Below are 14,019 nucleotides of genomic sequence, written 5' to 3'. Positions count from 1 at the left end.
CAAGGATGTCAAAAATTGCGGGAACTTGCAAAAACTGCGGTTTGATGAAAAACAGAAAAAAAAGTTATTCCCCAACACCCTGCTTTTTTTTTTAAACTTTGTTTAAAAAAAATAGTCATCGCAATGCATAAACAAATAAGATACAAAAGTATATACAAATAATATAATATGAAAGTAAAAATAAAAGTAATAGTCTAAACAGAGGGAAATAAAAGATACAAAAGAGACAGACTTTCAAAAATCGTTGATAATATAGACAGCAGGAGCACTTAAAAAAATTTGAGTAGACATCAGATATTAAGATAGCTTTCTGATACCAACTTAAGAGACTCAAAGTACATGTTAAATTCAACCTCCAACACCCTGCTTTTCGATGAAGTACACGTCGCGTAATTACGTCACTTCCTAACGTTCCCATGGCAACAGGGGAAAATGGCTGCTCTTGTGTGAAGTAAACGCCACATTTTTCAACTTTCTGCTAAGATATATGTGACTTTTTTTGCAACAAAAATGTGGGGATTATGAAATCATGCGAGCCCCGCATATTTTGTGCGTAAATCGGCAATTTATGCGGCGAAAGTGGGCCGTATTTGAAAAAATGCGGCCCCCGCATAAATATGCGGACTTTGGCTGATTATGCATTGAATTATGCAATCGCATAATCACGTTTTTCTGGAGGGACTGATATGAGTTTTGGCGAATGCGTTGTATATTGTATGTGTGTGAGAGCGGGGAAAAAACTGCCCGGAGAGAGGAGAGGAACGCCTTCAAGGAAAGAGGATAAGAGATGAGGATTTTGTGTGTTGTAACTAGGGTTGGGTATCATTTGTTTTTTTTTCGATTCCGGTGCTAAATCGATACTTTTAAAACGGTGCCGGTGCCTAAACGGTGCCTGAACCGGTACTTTTCAATAAAGTTAAAAAAAAAAAAAAATAAGAAAAAAAATAAGGGTAGTAACCAACAGTCATTGACTTGTTTATTGCTAAGGCCATGGTCAAAATTAAAGATTTAATAATAATGTAATAACAATAACTTATTTCACCAGTATATTGCTGTTGAACCCCAGATGGGAAAAGGGTATTTTATAATTACTGTGAATGCACCACGAGGCTACCTGTTTTAAGTGAATGCACCATCTGTGTTGTTTAATTCCGACAATGGCAGCTGCAAGTGAATGCACCGTCTGTGTTGTTTAATTCCGACAATGGCAGCTGCAAGTGAACGCACCGTCTGTGTTGTTTAATTCCGACAACGGCAGCTGCGTGTGAACGCACCGTCTGTGTTGTTTAATTCCGACAACGGCAGCAGCAAGTGAACGCACCGTCTGTGTTGTTTAATTCCGACCATATAAACATACTGTATATCTATGAATTCCGACAACAACTGCTGCTGCGCTGCAGTGCAGAATGTTACATCCCGCTGTTGAAGTCCTCCACAGTGAAATACAGTCACACTTTACACTGTTTAACGTTAGCTGTCAGCATTTTACCGGTGTTTAATCCAGCTGCTAGCTAAAGGTAGGCTAACGTTACATGCTGTCAGGTGTAGTGTAAAGTCAAGCACCGAAATGAGGCACCGAAACTTTCGTTCTTATTCGGTCTCGTTACTACCGTTTACGTCGGCACCGGTTCCCTATTGGAACCGAGTTTCGGTACCCAACCCTAGTTGTAACTTAAGCTGGACTGTAAAGTAAACTTGCTTAACTGAACTCTTCGTCTCACATTTTTTAGCACTTTCATCTCTTTGGATAGTGTAGCTACTAATTTCTAAACTGTGTCACCAGCTCCAACAAAATAAAAAAATTAAAAGAGAACTACACAACCACTATGCACATTGCTTCATCAGAAGATTAAAAGAGCACTGCATAGCCAAAGTGCAATAGCTTTGTTCTACCTTAGTGTAGTCAATTAACAATCTACAAAGGCGTTTGCTTTTTAAAAATCATATTGAGAATCTTCTGCAGTCCATTTGCATGTGCTTTATTCGGCTTTTAGCATTGTCAAACCACGTGTGACCACACAGCAGTGTTATGATTGAACACATCCAGCGTTGACAGTAATGGATTACAAAAAATGCACGTGCTGATTTTGCTACACGGCCCTGTTGGCCAGTTGACTTTGTTTAAAGAAATATTACAGTACAAATGAGTACCTCATTACAATATCACAACTATATACTGTACGACTTGAATACAGACGATGAAATAAACTAAACAAAAAACAGACACGAAAATTATATATCAATAGAGAGCCGAAGTCACGCCCTTCTACTGCCAGCCAATGGGACCTATCTTTCGAAAAAATATGAACGAGAGTCAATGATAGATAATAATAATTTTTTTATCCCGTTTGAATTGAGCCATGGATTACAAATATGATGACGTAATTTTTCAACCGAAGAAAGTCTGTGTATAAGACTGTGAAAATACATAATTAGAAAGACTACACACTTCAAAGTCGCATGGATGACGTCTCGCTGAAGCTACGATGTCTCTGTGTAGCATACCAGGGATGGAACGTTACTCAAATGAGCAGCGGATCTCGCCTGTTCTTTTGCTTATCTGCTGAAAACACTTCACTGGATAAAACACATCAGGTAAGATAACGTTACATGTGTTTTGGAACAGAGCTTAGCTAGCTAGCTAGCGAGCAAGTTGAGCATGAAGCTAGGTGACGTAAATTGTGTAAGACGAGAGATGAAGTTCACTGAGCGGTTTCACACAAAACTAAGTGGTCATATGACAAACTTCCGGCTAACTGAGACTTTGTTCGGCTGAAACTTTATCTTTTAAATTGATGAACATCATATTTGTAATCCATGGCTCAATTCAAACGGGATCAAAAAATAATTTTCCTCTCCCCATTCACTACCGTTCATATTGTTTCTGAATTAAGGTCCCATAAGGTCCACCGGAAGGGGCGTGACTTCGGCTCTCTATAGGAGACAATCCAACAACTAAAGAATTACCTATGAAGATACATGTTTTTTCATTAGGCCACTGTATAGTCACCCCACCCCAGGAACAAAATGTGTGATTATGTCACAGCTACTGTATCTGGGCAATCCCCTCTGAATTATGTGTCCAAACTACCTTATCAAAATCAGCTGCATCCTTAAATATCATAATGTGTATGTGGATGAAAGGGAAGCTTGAGTATTCAGGAGTTAATATTTAGCTGGAGCTTTCCTTCAAACCTGGACCAGCTATGGCAATGCAGGCTGCAAAGCTTCTTATGTTACTTTCTCTTTGTTTTACTAAAATCTGTTTTCTTGGGGGAAGAGGAGAATAATAGTCTGTACGAAGATGGAGATGTAGTTATAGGGGGCTTATTCCCTTTACACTACAGCCCTGTGTCTTCTATTCCAACATACAAAACAAAACCAACAGCTAATATGCATAAGTAGTGAGTGAATATTTGACTGAATTTGATAGTAGTTTTTATTAGTTGGCTTGTGTTAAAAATTATATTTTTATTTTATATAATTGGATTTGTGTTTATTATTTATTTATGCATGTATATGTGTATTTTAATATACACATATATTTGTGCTGTGTGATGAACTGCTTTTCACTTTTGTACAGTTTCAGCTCTCGTGCCTTGCGCTGGATGCAGACTATGACTTTTGCAATCAAAGAAATCAACCAGCGCAGTGACCTCCTGCCACAGCTCAAGCTGGGTTTCCACATCCGTGACAGCTGTAATGACATTTCTGTGTCACAAAGAGCAGCTTTGCTGTTGGTGAACGGCCAGCCAGAGATAGGCACCACAGCCGAGAGAGTGAACAAAAGCAAAGGTCAAGAAAGGAATGATATTTCTAATTTAGGTTGTGCTGCCGTACAAAGTACTGTGTCCCCAGTAATCATAGGAGATGCTGCTTCTGGCTTGTCTATGGCTCTGCTAAGAAGCCTGGGTTCTTTCCATATACCCCTGGTGAGACCGCCTTATAGTCTGTGAACTTTTGTTGTGATAGTGTTAATAATTTTTCTGTTTTTGCCATGCCTTTTATGTTTGTTTTATATTCATCAAGTACTATACCATTATAAATCATTGCTGTACTGGTTAAACCATGCTTCTCTAAAATGTCCACTTTGCAGCCCCATTTCATCTTTCAGATCATGCATTTTTCAGATATTGTAACATGTTGAATTTACACTTTATCATTTAATTCAAGTGAAACATTCCAAATTTGGCAGAGCATGGTTTTCATTGGAGAAGGATAACATGTCTTGCTGTTGATCAGATATTCAAGTATACATTGCTTCCTTTGTAATGCAGTATTATGCTGATAGTGTAAACAATGACAAAATGTATAGAACATGTCTATTTTTTAAACTCATCTTCCCTTTTTACAGTTGAGTGGTTAAGTTGCTTAATACAGAGAAAACTGCAATACCTAGTGCTTGTTGAGACGTTGGTATTGTGTGGTGAAATTTGATTCTTGTTCAACAGGATTTTCAGTGAGCCAAAGTGTGCAGAAGGTTAATTGTTGTTTTCTATAATAACAGGTGAGCTATTTTGCATCCTGCAGCTGTCTGAGTAACCAAAGGGATTTCCCCACTTTCATGCGCACCATGCCCAGTGACACTTTCCAGATCAGAGCCTTGGCCCAGCTGGTTAGATATTTTGGCTGGACTTGGGTGGGAGTCATTGGCATGGAATCTGATTATGCTCGCTTTGCCATCCAGCTCTTCCTGCAGGAGTCAGTGCAGTATGGTGTGTGTGCTGCCTACACCCACGTCTACCCTATAGTCCTGAGTCAGCAGGCTCTAGATGAGCTTCTGGATGTTATTCAGGTAACTATGGGTCAATACAAAGTTTCCATACATACAGACAAGTGGACAAAACATCTAAAAGACAAAATAGCATAAACACCTGCAACAAATACTAGCTTTCTAAAACTTATGTTTTCATTGTTAAGTCATTAGATCGATGTTAAGTCATTTGAGGCCCTAGTTTGTGGTGCTGTAATGTGATACTGCTTAGTCAAGAGCATAGGGTATAGTTGGGAGACTCAATTAAGTTTGGGTTTCTTTAACCAGACAAAAAATATATACTCATGAACATTTATGTAACCCTTTCAGTTACATCTTTGTAGTTAAATTGCTCTTTGTGTCAATCCCATTACAATAATTAGAAATGTGATTGAATATTTACTGCCATAACCCTAAATCTCAAAGTTTGTTTCATTAAACCTAACCAAGCTTAGTGTTGCAATGCTACAAACTTTGTCCTGACAAAAAATCATAGTTAATTCAACTCTTTTCTGACACAGTTTCTCAACTTCTTTTGAACCTATTCAAGCTGATATATTGAACTAAATTGCCATGTAACATGTTCCTGTTATTTCATTTATTTATTTTTGCTCAAATTTATTTTGGCTGGTTCATTTACTGTCCGTATTATATATAATATTATAGGTGCTTGAATGTCAATCTTATTCATATAAATATGAAGAGATCCAATGCAGCATCGCTTAATGAAAGTTCTTGTATTAAATATTAACTATACATATATTTTAACTGTTTAGATGGCTTCTCCAAAAGTCATCATTAACTTCTGTAGTGAGTCAGAGATGAATTACATTCTAAGAGCGATCCGACATCGGAATATAACCGGCCTGCAGTGGATAGCTAGTGAGGCTTGGTCGACTGCCAAATCACTCTGGGAAGAGTTTGGAGATCTGCTGACAGGAACACTAGGATTTGCCATCCGGCGAGCTGATGTGATTCCAGGGCTGAAACAACACCTCACGAGTCTCAGACCGTCCAGTATTCATAAATCAGCTTTCTTGGCAGAATTTTGGGAAGAGATGTTTAACTGCCGACTGAACGGGTCAGTGAACAGCCACTCTCACGGGGGCGACAATTACCTCGACAGATTGCCATGTAAAGGGACTGAGGATTTAAATGATGTTTACTCTGCTTATTCTGATGTGACACAGCTAAGAGTGTCATATAATGTCTACAAGGCTGTGTATTTGGTGGCCCATGCTTTGCAAGATATGAGTAACTGCATAGTCGGACAGGGGCCTTTACCTAATGGCACCTGTGCAGACCCAAAGAATGTTAAACCTTGGCAGGTGAGACTAATTGTAGCTAAGTAAAAAAATAATAAAGGATGAGAACGAAGTCAAGTGCACCAATGTTTGTGTTTAGATAACCTATTTCCCTTGCTCCCTCAGCTAATCCACTACATGAAGCGTGCACATTTTTCTTCACTGGAGGAGAAAGTCATCTTTGATCAAAACGGTGACCCCATTGCTTATTATGATCTCATGAACTGGCAAAGGATGCCTGATGGCTCACTACATTTGGTAAAAGTAGGTTTTTATGACGACGCCTCATCCCCAGGACGCAGCCTGGTCATAAATGACTCAGTGATTCAGTGGCCTGTTGGGAAGCAGGTGTGTTCTCTACAAACAGGCTTGAGACCATGTTCACCTCTTAGGCTCTTGTATGAACTGTTGATCAACACATCAGCTAATTTGTTCTCATTATTGTGCAAAATAATTTTTTGTTAAACAAACAAAAAATGTAACCTTCAAATATAACCTATTTATGCTGACATCAATTCTATGTGAATGTTCCAAACATAAACCCCACTAATAACCCAATATTGATTGTGATAACAACTTGCAGTGAAGTATAACTATGATGTTATTGTAATGTGAATGTCTAGCTAAAGTGATCACCCCTTTTAATGTGTATCTGAAATATTGTCTGCAGAGACCAGTATTGCATAACAAAGCAGAGACACTGTCTAACATTATTCAAATCAGTGTCTTTCTGAGTAGCTGAACTTTGCCTCACAGGCTTCCCGGTCTGTATGCAGTGACAGTTGTCCTCCAGGTTCCCGCATCGCCAGGAGAAAGGGGGAACCCATCTGCTGTTTTGACTGTGTCCCCTGTGCTGAGGGAGAAGTTAGTAACACGACTGGTGTGTTGTGTTATGGCTTTAATCATTCTTTCTCTTGATCTGCTTGTATCTAATTGTGGCTTTTCTAAACTAAAGATTTCTCTTCCCATCTCCAGATTCTTTAGAGTGCTCACGTTGCTCAGAGAACACATGGCCCAATAAAGTCAGAGATCTCTGCATCCCAAAGACTATTGAGTTCCTGTCTTACCATGAGTTAATGGGTATTGTGCTGTGTGTTGTATCTGTCCTCGGAGCTTGTTTTTCCCTCTCCATCCTTGCCATCTTCTTCACATACAAAGACACGCCACTGGTTCGGGCCAACAACATGGAATTGAGCTTCCTTCTCTTGGTGTTTCTTGCTGTCTGCTTCCTTGTTGGCCTGCTGTTCATTGGTGAGCCTTCAGACTGGCTTTGCCGTATCAGGTACCCAGCATTTGGGATCAGTTTTGCCCTATGCATTTCGTGCCTCCTGGCCAAGACAGTTGTGGTCCTAATGGCTTTCAGGTCCACACTGCCAGGAAGTAAGGTCATGAAGTGGTTTGGACCCAACCAGCAGAGAGCAAGTGTGCTTTTAGGAACAGCTGTTCAGGTAAAAACACTTTCCACAAGTCAACTCTATACATATCTTTTCAAATGTGTTGATTTAAAGGGGTGATAGAATGATTATATAGGGTATTTCACACTGTTCCTTATGGTCTCCTAATGGGGTATGTAACATTGGTTGGGGTGAAAATGGCCTGGTTGATATTTTACTGGCCCTTATGCATCCCTGTGTTTTGGCCCTATTTGTTAGAAGGAAGAGCTTTACTTCCAAATATGGTATGGTCATGAATATTTAGATGAGCTGCGCGGTGATTGGTTGAGCGACTTGCCATACGCAGACATTAGAGACGCGCGCTGATTGGTTGAGCGAATCCCCAATACACATACATTAGAGAAGCGACAGAATCTCATATTCCAGACACTGCAATGTTTCATTACCAAATTCACTTCTGAGACTTTTGCGTAGAAATCAACTATATAAAGCTCAAATATGGGCCGTTTTACAAAAATTTATGGCTAATTGCAAATTTGGTAAGACGTGTGCGGACTTTAGGAGCTCCACACAGTCTGACGAAAGCGGCACACTGCTGGGCTCCATACCCAGGGCAAAGTCACCCTTTGTGGATACTGCATACGGGCCCGCGGCTCCCGCCGGCATAACTATATCTATAAATAATACATTTACGGTTTTGAATGTCCCAATTTCTTATAAAGCTAACCGTTGTGTCCGATTTGATTTTAAGGCATTTTTATGAACGCAGGCGTCTTTGTAGGACAAGCAGCTGCTTGCTATATGTCCCATTCATTACAATGGGAAAATACCCGCGACTAGCTAGCTCACTTTCGCCATAACTAAATTATATTTACTGTTTGAATTGCTCACGCCACTTATACAACACATTCCCCAATGTCTTATAAAGCTAACCGTTGTGTCCGATTTGATTTTAAGGCATTTTTATAGGCGAGGCTCTTTGTAAGGACAAGCAGCTGCTTGCTATATGTCCCATTCATTACAATGGGGAAATACCGGCTAGCTAGCTACACTTTCGCCATAACTAAATTATATTTACTGTTTGAATTTCGTCCACGCCACTTATACAACTCATTCCCCAATGTCTTATAAAGCTAACCGTTGTGTCCGATTTGATTTTAAGGCATTTTTGATGAACGCGAGGAGTCTTTGTAGGACGAGCAGCTGCTTGCTATATGTCCCATTCATTACAATGGGGAAATACCGCAGCTAGCTAGCTACATTGTCGCCATAACTAAATTATATTTACAGTTTGAATTTCGTCACGCCACTTATACAACATCATTCCCCAATGTCTTATAAAGCTAACCGTTGTGTCCGATTTGATTTTAAGGCATTTTTATGAACGCAAGGCGTCTTTGTAGGACGAACAGCTGCTTGCTATATGTCCCATTCATTACAATGGGGAAATACCGCAGCTTGCTCACTTTCGCAATAACTAAAGTATATTTACAGTTTGAATTTCGTCAACGGCATGAATATTACAGGTTCCTCAAGGGCTTACAAAGCTTAGCTAACACTTGTCCGATTTCCGATTTCAATTGAATGTATTTTTGTGAATGTCAGAGTTAGGAGGAGGCTAGCTAGCTCTCATTGATGGACTCCATCTCACCGGCTCTATCAATGAGACTCGCGGACAAGAGGCGTTTATTTTCCGATTGTTTGTTTAAATAACTCAACACACATACCCATTATAAGATTAACTGGAACCTGCGGGCTGCGGTAAAAGATTGCGCGCGTAACAAGCTCCCTGACACTGCTCCAGGGGAAGCGTTAGCAACCCAGGCAGCACCAACACCGGCAATAAACTCCGACACACAGTCGGAGAAAATTGCAATTAGCCATCCATTTTCGAATAAGCGGCCCATATTCGAGCTTTATATGGTTGATTTCCGCATAAAAAGTTTCAGAAGTGAATTTTGTAATGGAATAGCAGAGATCTGCGTGACCTAGCTAGATTCAGAAAACTACCTGATCTCAGGTCAGTTGTGTAGCCTATGTAAATATTGGGGGCGACTGTTCTCTTAAGGTTCCGGATTTTGAGACGCTTGCGTAAGCAACTCAGCTTTGTTGGGATTCGCCCGTTTTCAGAGGCAGTTTCAAAATATGAGATTTTCATAGTAAAGGGGTGTCAGTGGGATTTTGAGCTTCTATGTATGTCCTATTTACCCACCAAACTGTCGTTATTCAACTATGACAGGGTAAAATCGGTTTTGCATTCTATCACCCTTTAAAATGAACATCCTGTTTTTCCCTCCGCTCAGGTAATAATCTGTGTTATCTGGCTGCTTACCAGTCCACCTCATGCCAACAACAACACAGATTACAGTGTTACCATCATCATTGAGTGCGTTACTGGTTCAGAGGTTGGCTTCTGGTGCGTTCTTGGATACATCGGCATCTTGGCCTGCATGTGCTTCCTAATGGCATTTTTGGCTCGGAAGCTGCCTGATAATTTCAATGAGGCAAAGTTCATCACCTTTAGCATGCTGATATTCTTTGCAGTGTGGATTACTTTCATTCCAGTTTATGTGAGCACAGCTGGGAAATATACAGTGGCTGTCCATATTTTTGCTATTTTAGCCTCAGCTTTTGGTCTCCTGTTTTGCATTTTTGCTCCAAAGTGCTATGTCATAATTATGAAACCAGAAAAAAACAGCAAGAAAAACTTGATTCAAAGATGAAAATGACAGGACATTACATGTTTTGCTGAATAATTAACATGTATGAGGAAGCAATTGCAATCACATATGTCTGTGTTGATATAGAATAATGCTGCAAATCCAATAAAGCAAATGTTTTTTGAAATACTGTTGTGTCAATGCTAGTTGCCCCAATGCAAGTACCACATGTCTTGTCATCCAGAGATTAGTACACCCAATACTTTATTAAATTGAATGTTAGATAAAGGGGAGCAAATCCCATCCATTGTTAACAGTTATCTTTTATCTTTTATGTATTATTATTATTATTATTATTATTATTATTATTATTATTATTATTATTTGTTTTATTTGTATTAGTTACAATGTTTAAATGAAATCAAATTAGGTATGGAAATAAATTACATTTGCTATCAGAGCCAGATGTTTGTACTACTGTATGTTACTAAATTGTGAATTATTAAACAGTTTTATGCATGTTAGAATTAATAACTAAAGTGTGTCCCCAAATATGAGGAATTCATATTCTTATCACACAAATATTTCCCTTTATTGTAACACATTAGTTATACACAGTCTAACATCCATCCATCCATCCATCTTCGTCCGCTTATCCGGTGTCGGGTCGCGGGGGGAGCAGCTCCAGCAGGGGACCCCAAACTTCCCTTTCCCGAGCAACATTAACCAGCTCCGACTGGGGGATCCCGAGGCGTTCCCAGGCCAGTTTGGAGATATAATCCCTCCACCTAGTCCTGGGTCTTCCCCGAGGCCTCCTCCCAGCTGGACGTGCCTGGAACACCTCCTTAGGGGAGGCGCCCAGGGGGCATCCTTACCAGATGCCCGAACCACCTCAACTGGCTCCTTTCAACGCAAGCGAGCAGCGGCTCTACGCGGCTCCTCACGGATGACTGAGCTTCTCACCCTATCTCTAAGGGAGACGCCAGCCACCCTCCTGAGGAAACCCATTTCGGCCGCTTGTACCCTGGATCTTGTTCTTTCGGTCATGACCCAGCCTTCATGACCATAGGTGAGGGTAGGAAAGAAAACTGACCGGTAGATCGAGAGCTTTGCCTTCTGGCTCAGCTCTCTTTTCGTCACAACGGTGCGATAGATGGAATGTAATACCGCACCCGCTGCGCCAATTCTCCGACCAATCTCCCGCTCCATTGTCCCCTCACTCGCGAACAAAACCCCAAGGTACTTGAACTCCTTCACTTGGGGTAAGGTCTCATTCCCTACCTGGAGAAGGCATTCCATTGGTTTCCTGCTGAGAACCATGGCCTCAGATTTAGAGGTGCTGATCCTCATCCCAACCGCTTCACATTCGGCTGCAAACCGATCCAGTGAGTGCTGAAGGTCACAGGCCGATGATGCCATCAGGACCACATCATCTGCAAAGAGCAGGCGATGAGATCCCCAGCCCACCGAACTGCAACCCCTCCCCACCCGACTACGCCTCGATATCCTGTCCATAAATATTACAAACAGGATTGGTGACAAAGCGCAGCCCTGGCGGAGGCCAACCCTCACCTGAAACGAGTCCGACTTACTGCCGAGAACCCGGACACAGCTCTCACTTTGGTCATACAGAGATTGGATGGCCCTGGAGTAGAGACCCCTCACCCCATACTCCCGCAGCACCTCCCACAGTATCTCCCGGGGACCCGGTCATACGCCTTCTCCAAATCCACAAAACACATGTAGACCGGTTGGGCATACTCCCAGGCTCCCTCCAGGATCCTGCGGGAGTGAAGAGCTGGTCCGTTGTTCCACGACCAGGACGGAATCCGCATTGTTCCTCCTCAACCTGAGGTTCGACTATCGGCCGAACCCTCCTTTCCAGCACCTTGGAGTAGACTTTACCAGGGAGGCTGAGAAGTGTGATACCCCGTAGTGGCACACACCCTCTGGTCCCCCTTTAAAAAAAGGGGACCACCACCCCGGTCTGCCACTCCTTTGGCACTGTTCCAGACTTCCACGCAATGTTGAAGAGACGTGTCAACCAGGACAGCCCCTCCACACCAAGAGCCTTGAGCATTTTGGGACGGATCTCATCAATTCCCGGGGCTTTGCCACTGTGGAGTTGTTTGACTACATCAGTGACTTCCGCCCGGGAAATCGACGACAATCCCCCGTCATCCTCGGGCTCTGCCTCTAACATAGAGGGCGTATTAGTCGGATTCAGGAGTTCCTCAAAGTGCTCCTTCCACCGCCCTATTACCTCCTCAGTTGAGGTCAACAGTGTCCCATCCTTACTGTACACAGCTTGGATGGTTCCCCGCTTCCCCCTCCTGAGGTGGCGAACAGTTTTCCAGAAGCACTTTGGTGCCGACCGAAAGTCCTTCTCCATGTCTTCTCCGAACTTCTCCCACACCCGCTGCTTTGCCTCTTTCACGGCAGAGGCTGCAGCCCTTCGGGCCCTTCGGTCTAACATACACACAGTGAAAATCCTCTTTCATTAAATAATAAACAATGCATCATTTTACATATTTTAATGATTTGTTAACTAAAATTACAATGAGTCAATGAATATGCAATACAAAATGGTCAGTCATCAATTACTGGTAAATTATGCATTCAGTGATAATTAATACATATCAAATAATCATTTCCATCCATGGTATTCACCTACAGTACACCTTGTGCATCTTTACTGTCAAATTATGTAAAGAAAATGTATTAATTAAATATTGCACTTATTGATGAAAACTGTATAATATGAAATGCTAAATCTTGATTTACTCATATTCTACTACTTCTGCAGTACATCTAACTAAAATGGAAGAAGTCTCTGTATGGGCCCTAGTTTAACGATCTGAAACGCAAGTGTGAAACGCAAAACGCAAGTAGCTTTGTGGGCGGATCTCGGGCGCTGTTGCTGTTATACCGGCAGGATAAATGAGTCTTGCGACGCAAATCTTAAATGGGTTGGTCTGAAGTAGCTAGGTGTGGTTTGGGCGTAACGTGAAAATAACCAATCAGAGCGTCATCTCACATTCCCTTTAAGAGCAGTCGCACGCTTGTTCCATGGCGGATTGCTATTATGACGGCAGATTTGCCTTCCACACACCAGCGGGAGCTGTCCGGGATGCGGCAAAGTAATAAATGCCTGTCTTGTCCGGGTGGCAATGTTGCTGCGGCCTCTCGGGCGCATCTCCTCAAGTCTGGAGAGGATTGCTGCAGCCATGCAGCGTGGGCCTCCAAACGCACCACCTGTACCTGTTGTGCCCCTTCCTCCTCCCCCAACTCCATCTCCGTCCACCCGGTCCATCAGGAGCGCATCGCGCATTGCCACTCCCGGACCAGATTCCGCCGGAGTGTCCAATCCCACCGTAGTTCAACATCACGTCTCCTTAAGTGCTCTAATATTTCCTCATTTATGTCATCAACACATCCATGATTCATGGAAATGTTGTGTAAAACACAACAAGCCACAAAGAATGCTGCGACTTTTTGAGGATTGTACTGTAAAATGCCTCCTGATCTATCCAAACACATGAAGCGCATTTTCAGTAATATTTTTCTTTGCAATTATGTATGGTTTTCAAAAATGGGAACTGCTGTAGATGAGCGAAGTGTATGCGCGTTGTGCACACGCTACATTATGGCCAAGCATTCGTCCCTAAGATAGCATCTGAATAACGCGCTACTAACTTTAGACTAGCGCCACTGACTTTAGACCAGGTTTTTCCTGGTCAGTGGCGGAATTGTTTTCTGAAACTGCAAAATAGCACCAGGTAACGTTTGCGCCGGAACACGCCTCCTCTTTTCGCTGAACCGCCCCCGGGAGCGCAAATACATTCCCTAATTTACCGACGTGCGTCTGTGGAGGGAAAAGTCCGCTCTGTGTGGGGTGCAAAATAGGA

The 14,019-nt window shown here is 42.0% G+C and overlaps 1 pseudogene; it reads left to right on the top strand.

Annotated features, from left to right (window-relative positions):
* Window positions 1-3,206: 3,206 nt before the first annotated feature.
* Window positions 3,207-10,174, top strand: LOC120548722 (annotated as a pseudogene).
* The last annotated feature ends 3,845 nt before the right edge of the window (window positions 10,175-14,019 follow it).

Source organism: Perca fluviatilis, chromosome 2 (assembly GCF_010015445.1).
Source record: "Perca fluviatilis chromosome 2, GENO_Pfluv_1.0, whole genome shotgun sequence".
Taxonomy (NCBI): Eukaryota; Metazoa; Chordata; class Actinopteri; order Perciformes; family Percidae; genus Perca; species Perca fluviatilis.
The sequence above is the reverse complement of the archived record's forward strand: the minus strand, read 5'-3'. Positions and strand labels throughout refer to the sequence as shown.